We start from the raw sequence: 9141 nt of genomic DNA, 5'->3' as shown, positions 1-9141 counted from the left end.
CTGGGTCTGGAAAGGACCAAGCACTGCTCATCCTTCCAACCCTACCCCACTGTCTTGCCCCTCCAGCCCGTACACAGGGTCAGCTTTTGCTCCCCGGAAAACACTGCTCAGAAGAGACATCACATGAGACTCTCCTAGGCATGGAAAGGGACTTTGAAAGACGGGCCAGTCACCCCTTGCTCTGCCTCCCACCTCCAGGGAATGCAAGAGCAGAGGTCACTGCATCTTCATCAAATAAACAACCCGTCACGGGGGGAGAAAGCCGCTTTAGGAAATCAAGTTTCCTCAGATGTAAGGGTGAATGTCCGTCACCACAGTACTTGGGAGGGTGAGGCAGGAGGATTGTGAGTTTGAGGTGAATGTGGACTATGTGGTTAGACCTGTCCAAAAAATAAATAAATAAAACAAAATAAAAAGAAGAGGGAGGCATCTTGTTTGAGAGCAGGATGGTTTGGTGTTAGAAACTGACTCCCGGTGCTGAGTCAAAAGGTGTCTTCTTGCGTCATCCCAGCAGTTCTGGGGCCTCACACAGGACCATGTAGCATGTCTCCCAAGTGACCTCTGACTACAGACACCATGTGCTTGTGAGTCTCATGTTTCCAAGAGCCATATTCTAATGTCTTCAACTATTTTTCAAAGAACTGATTTTTGGGTCCCTTATCAGCCTGTTCTGTGACCTCTGGGTGATTTCCGGTCAATGGTCCAGGAAGTCTGTGTCTAAGATAAACTCAAGGAAACTGAGTTTCCTTGTTCAAGACTCCGAACATATTTAGTTCCAATTAGCATGACCTCATAAAACCCTGTTAGTGGGTTTCATGCTGATAGCTCTAACCCATCATTTGATTTTATAAAGGGAAACTTCTCACCTGTAGATGTGATGACGACATAAATAAGCCATCCTTGGGTCTAGCCAAGTTTTGATAGGAACTCTTAGCAGGACAAAGCCAGAACCAGCATCTTGCTTGGTTTACCTAGAAAAGTCTGGGAAGACTTCACAGAAGTAGGACCCAAGCTGGGCCTTAGGGAGGTGCATGATGGGAGGGTGGTGATGGGGTTGGAAGGCTGCATGAAAAGGTGTGTGGAGCCGGGCAGTGGTGGCGCACACCTTTAATCCCAGCACTCAGGAGGCAGAGCCAGGCGGATCTCTGTGAGTTCGAGGCCAGCCTGGGCTACAGAGTGAGTTCCAGGATAGTCAGGTCTACACAGAGAAACCCTGTCTCAAAAAAAAAAAAAGTGTGTGGAAAAATTGAGCCATCCCTGGCACACTGTAGGCATCCCTGGCACACTGTAGGCATCCCTGGCACACTGTAGGCATCAGCAATAGGCTGTGGTGCTGGTGAGGACAATGTGAGGAGGCAGGAGGAGTCTGGAGATGCTCTTGGGGCTGTCTCCTCCCTCATTCTCAATCACTGGCCATTCCGGGCTGTGTTGTAGGCTCAGAGGAAACGTCAGAGGGCTCAGGACGGTGTCTCAGAAGCAGCGGCTGCAGGCCCTGGCCGGGAAGTCTACCTGCGGTGTGGTGTCGGCTGCAGCAAAGCAGTTCCTGTGCCACCTCCCCAAGGACGGGGCCGAGCCGTGTGGAGCTGCTGCACCTGGGGCTCTGCCGGACTCATCTCTGCTCCCTCCACTCCCTGGTCTGGACTCATTCAGACATCCTCCCTTCTGGTCCTGTCGGATGCAAGGATACATTCTCATCTGGGCCCTTTAATCTTAGCCTTCTTGATGGTTAACCCTTAGCCCTAAGTGGATAAACACCTTCAAGCCACAGGCTTTGGTAATGCTTCAGAAGCCTCCGAGGGTCACTGTCTGTGTTTGGAAAAAAAGGCTCGCTAAATCTTATTAAAGATGTATTTACTTAAATTAAATTTTATTATTTTATGTGTGTGAGGAGCATTTTGCCTGTTTGTATATATGTATGTGCGCTATGTGTACCCGTGTGAGCCTCTGCCTGAGGAGGCCAGAAATGGGCGTCAGATATCCTGGATCCGGAGTTACAGAGGATTGTGAGCCACCATGTGGGTGCTGGGAATCAAACCTGCATCCTTTGCAAGAACAAGTGCTCTTAACCACTGAGCCAACTCTCCAGCCTCAAGGAACATTTTATTGATTGATGATTGATGTGGGTACCAACCCACAGTGGGCAGTACCACCCTTGGGCATGTGGTCCTGAGGGGTATGGAAAAAAGGCTGCTGAACCTAAGCCTGGAAGCCCCAAACAAAACCAAAAAGAGGTGGGGCCACAGTGATCCCCGCTCCACGTATTCACACCGTTACACAGATGGGTCTCCTTTGCCACTTGGTTCTGCCATCAACTGCTGCCACAGGCTCCCCTCCCCAAAAATGAAGTTAATTGGTGATGAACTGAAACCTGGAAAACAGTGAGCCAAAACAAATCCTTGTGAGCTGATGATTGCTGATAGTTGTTACGGCAACAGGAAGCGCTCTGATACATCACCATAGGCTCTTCAAACCCATAGAGCCAGACCAGCTTCCCTGGGACAGAGAAGGCAATGCCGCCTACACCACGGTCGGTCCTTGACTTAAAAGATGTGAAGGCAGGGGTTTCACCTGTTTTGTTACAGTCAGCTGGGATGGGGCCCTTCCAGGTAAGGAAGTCCAAATAACATTTCAATTTGCTGTTTGTGTGTGGTTTCTACCCTGCAGACAGCCTCTGAGGCTGAATTATTATATCCCAGGTTTCTCACTAAAATGACCAGCACTGGCTTTGCCAGGGCTGGATTTGTGCCTGGGTTAGGTGTGGGTGGCTGCTTAAATCCCAGCTCAGGTGGATTTTTCCCAGTAATTATGCCTTGCTGTTAATGGAGTATATTAATTTCCATTTGTTCCACCTACTAGATATAATCACTTGTATCCACAGAAAAATTGAATCGTTCCACAGAGGCTTAGAGTGTTGCTGGAGGGAATAGGTCCCCGACGGCCTCAGCCTTTTATTAACTGGAATGTTCTCCTGGGTAGAGATCTCATTGTTTCTCCGGTGGGTCCCCTTCGATGGTGAACAATGGAGTTTCACAGCTCACCTGCCTTAGAAGGAGTCGGTGTCCCTTCAAGTCCCTAAGAGAGAGCATAGTAACACTTACACATCGGCATTCACCAAATTACACAGTCCTACCATTTCCAAATTTAGCTGTCTTTTTTTTTTTTTGGTTTTGGTTTTTCAAGATAAGAGTTTCTCTGTGTAGCCCTGCAGACTGGAACTCAGAGAGATCCACCTGCCTCTGCCCTTTTCCCCAGCCCTCCAGTGCCGGATTAAAGGTGTGCACCCCCCCCCCCCCACTACACAGGGTTTCTCTGTGTAGCTTTGGTGCCTTTCCTGGAACTCTGTAGCCCAGGCTGGCCTCGAACTCACAGAGATCCACTTGCCTCTGCCTCCTGAGTGCTGGGATTAAAGGCATTGACCACCACCGCCCAGAAATTGCTTTTCTTAATCTTTATATTTCACTTAATCCTTCTTTCTTTCTTTCTCTCTCTCTCTTTCTTTCTTTCCTTCCTTCCTTCCTTCCTTCCTTCCTTCCTTCCTTCCTTCCTTCTTTCTTTCTTTTTTTATTTTTCAGATAGGCTCCCCCACATAAACTGGGCTGGTTTTGAACTCATGGAGATCCACCTATCCCTGGCTTCCAAATGCTGGGATAATAGGCATGCACCATCAAGCCCAACTCACTGTTTTTCCCCTCTAGAGGTCAAACCAAGGACACCCCCCCCATAAACTAGGTAAGTGCCCTGAGATGCATCCTCGGTCCTCCATCTTCACTTTTCATATAAAACTGTCCAAACCCTTGTAGAAGTTATTGGCCTGGTCCCTGTCCATATGTGGGGGCCGGGGGGAGGGTGTTTGTGGAGAAACAGTCCCGTTCCTCCTCCTCCTCTTCTTCTCAAGATTTTAATGAGAATGGTTTAGAAGGGCAGCACGAAGGCAGCTCCGTAGGCACCAAACCTGAGACCGGGAGGCCACACAAGGCCACACAAGGCCCCACAATCAGAGACTCCTCTTTGGGAAGGATATGTACTTTCTTGACTATCTCAGGGGAAAACTATGGCTAATCTCTCCCAGGGGCGGTTTCTCAGTGCTGTGTTCCATGAGCTGAGCTAAATTCTTTATGCTCTCAGTTCCTTTCATCCTCTGAGCAGCCTTTAAGTGTAATAATTATATCACCACATTACAGACGTGGAAACTGAGCTTCAGACAGCAGCAGTAGGAAGGGTAACAGCTCATTCAGACAGACACCAGGACTCAAAAGCACCATCAACACAGGAAGTGGGTGGTAAAGATTGTCATTGCTGGGAGCCAGTGCCCACGCACCACTCTCTGTCTTTAGGTAACAGGTAGTCTGCAGGGAGGAAACCGGTCCAGGTGCTCGGTCGGCACGTCAAGGTTACCGTAAGGTTACAGAGGCCATGTATGTGTGTGTCCGGGCACCTCCGCCCAGGGCAGACCAGGCTTAGAGAGCGAGTCAGATGTCTGGATCAGGTGTTTGTGTGATAAGTACCAAAATGAGCCCTGGCCAGAGACAAGATAAAACTGGCGACAGGGTGACTAACAGGGAGGGCAGGACAGACGTGTGGACACATTTGTACACGTATCGATGCATGTGGTGAGAATATTTTCAACGGTACCACGTCAGAGCAGCATGGCTCAGTCGAGCAGTGTGGAAGGTGCTTGGGGAAGACACAGGCAGCCTGCTCTCCCAGGAGAGCTGTGTGTGAATGTGCTGGGTAAGCTGTGAGGCTGCGTGGTTGATGGAAAAAACGTGGACATGATATCCAGAGGCCCAGATGGAAGGCCCAGCACTTCTTCTTTTCAGCAAGGGACAGCTCTGCCCAATATTCTAACACACACTAAACACCAAACAGAGCATTCCTCGGACAGCGGTTCTCACACTTTGACTCAGTGGCCTGGAGGACTTGATAAACAGCCTAGCCAAGTGGCTGAGTCTGGCAATCTGGGTGGGCATCAGAATCGATGTGTCCAGCATGTGTCCAACCGAACTGTTGTCCTGAGAACTGCAGTCAGAAAGCCCGCACCCTAGTCACGCAGGATCTCCTTACTCACACATACCAGCTGTACTCTTCTTCTGACACAGCTAGTATGCCAGGCTGGAGCTCCCAGCCCCTCCCCACAGAGCTCTCAGCCTCTCCACACAAAGATCACTGCAGCTGGGACCTTTCTAGAACAAGGACAGCACCTCCCACAACTAGCATAACCCACCCGTTTCTTTGCCCAGAACAAGCTTCCCCCGGGGTTCACTCTGGTGCAGCTGAGATTTTCATCACGCTATAGACTCAGGCTGCCTCACACCTCTGGTACCTCTCTGGCCTTAGTCTCTTCTATTCTGTGGCTGTTGTCTTGTTTATGTATGTATTTATTTGTATGTACGTGTATGGGCACGTGCATGCCATGGACACGTGTGGAGGTCAGAGGACAACTTGTAGGGGTCGGTTCTTCCTCCCGCTGTGGGTTCTGAGGATTGAACTCGGGTTCTCAGGCTTGGCAGCAAGCACCCTTACCCACTGAGTCATCTCACTGACCTTGTTTTGCATTTTGTTGTTGTTGTTCATTTGTTTGACAAGATCTCACACTTTTGCCTGTTGCCGGCTGACCTCAGACTCACAGAATTCCTCCCGCTTCCGCTTCCCACACGCTGAGGTTACAAGAGTGTGACACTGGGTATTCTTCACGTCTGCTCTGACTGCAGCTTAATCTCTGCTGCTAGGTCATGGGTCCCGTTCCTGTGACTGAGAGCATAGTTGTCATAGAGAGGGTTCCCACTGCTGTGAGGAATCACCACGATCAAAAGCAACTGGAGGAGGAACAGTGTATTTGGCTTACTTATCCTGAGTCATACATAGTCCACTGAGAGAACCCCAGGCGGGAACTCAAACCAGGCAGGAACCTGGAGGCAGGAACTGATGCAGAGGCCAGGAAGGGAGGGGTGCTTACTGGACTGAGCCTCATGGCTTGCTCGGCCTGCTTTCTTTTTTCTTTTCCTTTTCTCTGCTCCCCTCCCCCCAACCCAAGACAGGGTTTCTCTGTGTATCCCTGGCTGTCCTGGAACTCACTCTGTAGATGTAGACCAGGCTGGCCGGCCTTGAACTCAGAGATCCACCTGCCTCTGCCTCCCGAGTGCTGGGATTAAAGGCATGTGCCACCACTGCCTGGCTCTACTGCCCGGTCTTTTGGAGACTTTTCCTCAGCTGCTGCTCCCTCTTCTCAGAGGACTCCAGCTTGTGTCAGAGAGACATAGACTATCCGGCACGACACATAATAGACGTTATTAATAGTACTTAGTTCATGTAAGATACTTATCCTTCTTCCTCCAATACCCCTTCCACCTCACTCTTCTGCTTTGATTTTTCATTTTTGATTGTTTATTTATTTTTGAGTCAGAGTTTTAATGTGTAGCACTGGCTGGCCTGGAATTCACCATGTAGACAAGCTGGACTCCAGCTCACAGAATCCACCTACCTCTGCTTCCTGAGTGCTGGGATTAAAGGCACACGCTACCATGAACTATGTTGTTTTTTTTTTTCTTTTTCTTTTTCTTTCTTTTTTTTTTTTTTTTTTTTTTTAGTGATGGCCATTCAACCAGATTCCTTTTGTGGATCCACACATAAGATACTAACTATCCTTAAATTAGAAATAGAACTTCACCGGCTCTTTTTGCGTAGGTGATGGTTAATGCAGAGATTGCTAACACAGTGCCGGATGCAAGCTTAGCCCTCTGCGGGGCACCAGCATCGCCACCTCCAAGGCTCAGGAACATCTCAGAAGAAAGGATGGAAAGAATGTAAGACGGGGATGGAGAGGAGTGACATGCTGTCTTCTGAGCACGACGTGCCTGTGGCGCTCATGAGCTCACTGAGGAAAGTCTGTCATGTATGAAGGAGGGGACATGAAGCCCCCCCTCTCTGAGGAGCTACAGGCAGCTGATGGTAGCTGGGGAAGGATGCCACTTCTAAATGACCCCTCACCCATGCTCATGCTAGTGATTCCAACTAAAAGTGCTCACACATGTGTGCATGTACGCACACGCTCGCGCAATGTGAAAACAGAAAAAGGACTTACCAGGAAGAAGAAGGGGCTTGGTAGGAGGGAAGGAGGGTAAGGAAGGCTACTGGGGGAAATAGGGTCAAAGCAGATTATATATGTCTGAAATTGTGAAAAAGTAAAATATAATACAGATGTTTTATGTATTGGGAGACAGAGGCAGATGGAGCTCTGTGAGTTCTACATAGAGAGTTCCAGGACAGTCAGGGCTACATAGGAATATGTGTATGAGTCTTTTTTTTTTTTCTAAATAGAAATCCTCCATAGGTACAAATTGCTTTGCACACGCACACACAAACAAATTTTTAAAAAGGGGATTGTTCAATGTGTGGTGGCTCACACCCGTAATCTCAGAACTACAGGGACTGAGGCAGAAGGATTACCATGAGAACTAGGTTACCCTGGGCTATGGCGAGACTCTCTTTTTTTTTTCAAGACAGGGTTTCTCTGTGTAGTTTTGGAGGCTGTCCTGGAACTTGCTCTGTAACCCAGGCTGGCCTGGAACTCACAGAGATCCACCTGCCTCTGCCTCCCAAGTGCTGGGATTAAAGGCGTGAGCCACCACCGCCCGGCTGGCGAGACTCTTATTGGAAAACATTTTAAAGAAAGAAAAGGTTGGGTGGAAAGGAGGAAGGTTAGACGAGCTCTGAGGGAAGGCCTGGACGCAGCAGAGGGCTCCAGGGAGTGGCACACGTCTGATGAGGGGCAGAGAGCAGCTGGTATGGGCTGGAGCAGGCTTAGGGTTATATATGGGAGAGGCCAGGAGGCGAGGAAGGAGGGATTGAGAGGCCCCGAGGGCTTTGGGACCACAGAGGAGGCAACTGGGAACACAGCAGAGACTTTACTGAAGAATCCCACGATGACCCTGAAACTCAGGGAGGTTAATGCGGTCTTACCTCCAAGAGCCATTTAGTCTTCACCAGGGACAAACCAGGTTCAACAGACCGCCAGCATCCGTCTCCAGCGGGCACAGGCGGTGGGACCTTTGATAACCCGCAATTAATTATTCCTTGGGCCTGACCATTCCAGGTACTGACCAGGTGCTGGGAAAGTAACGAGAAACACAGCCACACTTGGTGGAGCTCGTGCCATGCCGAGGAGAAGGGCATTAAACACATAAACCACACACTTGGTGCCAAGAGAAGCTCATTACGGGGTTGTAAAAACCTATACATTCTGTGTAGAAAAAGGGCAGTGTAAGCTGGGCAGTGGTGGCGCACGCCTTTAACCCCAGCACTTGGGAGGCAGAGGTAGGCGGATCTCTGTGAGTTCGAGGCTAGCCTGGGCTACAGAGTGAGTTCCAGGAAAGGCACAAAGCTACACGGAGAAACCCTGTCTCAAAAAAACTCAATCTTCATAAACTAATAACTAGACCACAATCCTCCCAGATTCATTTAGGGTTTGACGCTCTCTCGAATTCATTGCCTCCCAAGAATATTTCATCTCAGCCTATGGAGAAAGTCAATTGGGAGTTCTTAGCATGTTTTGTTTAGGAGGGAAGGGAGCCTCCATAGACCTAAATCTATCCAGCTAGAAGGAATCTCAGCGGGTTCTGATGTGGTCCTCTGTGCTTGGCTGAACTCGGCCGCTAAATGACTGACTGACACTTCTCGTATTTGAGACAGCGTCTTACTATGCACAGCCCAAACTTGCCTTGATCTCCTCATTCTCCAGCCTCAGCCTCCTCAGGTCCGAGATCACGTTTTGAGCCACCATGCCTGACCCCTGGTGCTTTCAGAGCGACCGCTGTGAAGGGTACAGACTTGGGCTTTCCTGTTGTAAGTCCTCAGCACCTTCACATGAAGTTTGTGACAGGAGGCTGTGGTCAGAGACAGGGTGGTCAGAGGCTTGGGCCTTGGGTGGCCCAGAGTAGGGCAGGAGGGACGAGGTGACCTGGAAGCAAAGGCAGGAAATGAAAGCAGCTTCCTGATGTGGTTGTCCTGCCAGCGAAAGTGAACCAGGCCCCCAGGTGGAGGTGACAGGCCAGCGAAACTCCTCACCGCATTTCGGGACCTGGTGAGGCGGCCCACCTGCCCTATCAGCACCTTAATCATGGCTCCTGAGAGAGAGGTTTCCAA

The 9141-nt window shown here is 49.7% G+C and overlaps 1 long non-coding RNA gene across 1 annotated transcript; it reads right to left on the bottom strand.

The window, feature by feature from the left end:
- Positions 1-1206: 1206 nt before the first annotated feature.
- On the bottom strand, positions 1207-8201 carry LOC119088417. The gene is made up of 3 exons (XR_005092087.1): positions 7960-8201; positions 5545-5751; positions 1207-3072 (listed from the first exon to the last, which is right to left on the bottom strand). It is a non-coding gene; the product is annotated as an uncharacterized LOC119088417 (long non-coding RNA).
- Positions 8202-9141: the final 940 nt, after the last annotated feature.

This window comes from Peromyscus leucopus, chromosome 7 (genome assembly GCF_004664715.2).
Source record: "Peromyscus leucopus breed LL Stock chromosome 7, UCI_PerLeu_2.1, whole genome shotgun sequence".
NCBI classification, from domain to species: Eukaryota; Metazoa; Chordata; class Mammalia; order Rodentia; family Cricetidae; genus Peromyscus; species Peromyscus leucopus.
Note: the sequence above shows the minus strand (reverse complement) of the source record. Positions and strands in the feature narration are given on the sequence as shown.